Here is a 1,824-nt window from a genome sequence, read left to right as displayed (position 1 = left end):
CATTGATGTCCACCAAATTGCAGAAAATTTCACTTCTTTACCTTCAAAAACTCCCACTACACCTGGAGTGTTCTGCACTTGGATGGATGAATGAGTTTTTCCTTCACTGTGGAAATGATCCTCCGCTCATCCACAGCTGCTGTCACCACTTCAGCGTTTTTATTCAACCACAGGAAATAAAGGTCGAAGCCCATGTCTGACTATAAAACAAATTTGAATCTGACTAGATTCACAACTAAAATAAAAATAGGGGGGAAAAACATGTTTCTTTCCAAGAAAGCACAAACATCATTGTAAAATTCAATTTCTAACTTGTTGCATTTTGATGACAAGAGCTAAAAAAATGTAAAAAAAATCCAGAGGCAGTGATATATGAAGGGTTTTTTTAGTTTTCATTTTTATGGGCATGAGGTTTAAATTATGTTAATAGGAACTTAGCTGCAGACATAAAAAAAAAGGCAGTTGAGGTTCTCTCCTGATGGGACGCGTTGACCTACATAAACTATAAATCTTTGGCTCCATCTAGTGGAGTTGGTGAAAACATTCATTTATTTTTAACCTTTGCTTTCAGCTTTAGAGATAATGAAAAATTGAATACATCTGTAAAAGCTACATGAAAATGAACTTGAATGTATTAATACATGAATGTATTAATAGATATATGTAGGTGTATTATATAACAACTGTTTGAATGTCATTATTTGAAGAAAGACTTCAACCTGCAATCCCATTCAGCGTTAGAGAGGATTAAAATCCCCTCCAGGTTTAATACCTCAGCTTTTCTGGCACTTTTTACTTCCTAATATTAATTTGTGTCATTTCAGGATTGTTTTCAAATATACTTTAGATTGTGTTACAACTTTAGGCATCTATTCATGATCCCTTCATTGGCTTTAACTTTAGATTTGCATCGCCCTTTATTGTGAGACGTTGCTCGGTAGCTTGCAATCATTATCCTGATGAAAGGTGCGAATCGTGCTTCACCTTTGGACCGGTGACCTCAAATGATCTTCAAGCGACCTTCTTGATTTTTAAAGCTGAATCAGCACCTGTGGGTGTTTTCACTTTCTGTGTGCGACTCATCTTGAGCAGATATCCTGTGTCAGCTTTCATTCTGGGTAAAGCTTTGTGTGGTGATAAGCAATAAAGATGATACACAGGCTTTACCTGGCAGATTAGCTCTCAGATTTTTATAATTTACTTGGGAAAGCTTTATCCCTGTGACGCCAGAACCAGGAAATTATACCAAAGAAGTCAGCGGGAGAAAAACAAAATGACGCTGATGATGTCGAGATCACAGAAACTCAAGTATCTGACAGGACAGTAGCATGTTAACCCCGTAACCTGTAAGTGGAACAGTGTAAGTAATACTGCCAAATGAGTTCAAGCAGACGCCAACATAAAATGTAAGTGGCAGACTTTTGAACTTTATTCTTATTTTTGAAACACATTATTTATTTGTCATCATTATTCCAGTTATAATAAATGCATAACAACCGCTTCAGAACATGTTACTTGGACATATTTTGGACAAGAGAAACAGTGTGGCTGCCGTTTTTTTCCCCTCCTCATTTATATACAAAGAGAAATATTTTGCACTAGATTAATCCTAACATTACCCACTCATTTGGGAGGGAAAATCATGCAGCAGAGCATCAATTCACCAAAAGATCAGAATATTGCTGAAAGAGGCTTTAGTGGGATATGATGAGAGTCGAAAAGATAATAAAAAAAAGTTTGGCAATTCTCAAGCTGTCACAGTTTAGGCTAAAAGCGATGACACACACACACACACACACACACACACACACACACACACACACA

Source organism: Haplochromis burtoni, unplaced genomic scaffold (genome assembly GCF_018398535.1).
Source record: "Haplochromis burtoni strain Fernald_Lab_line unplaced genomic scaffold, NCSU_Asbu1 Contig_436, whole genome shotgun sequence".
Lineage (NCBI taxonomy): Eukaryota > Metazoa > Chordata > Actinopteri > Cichliformes > Cichlidae > Haplochromis > Haplochromis burtoni.
The sequence above is the reverse complement of the archived record's forward strand: the minus strand, read 5'-3'. Positions refer to the sequence as shown.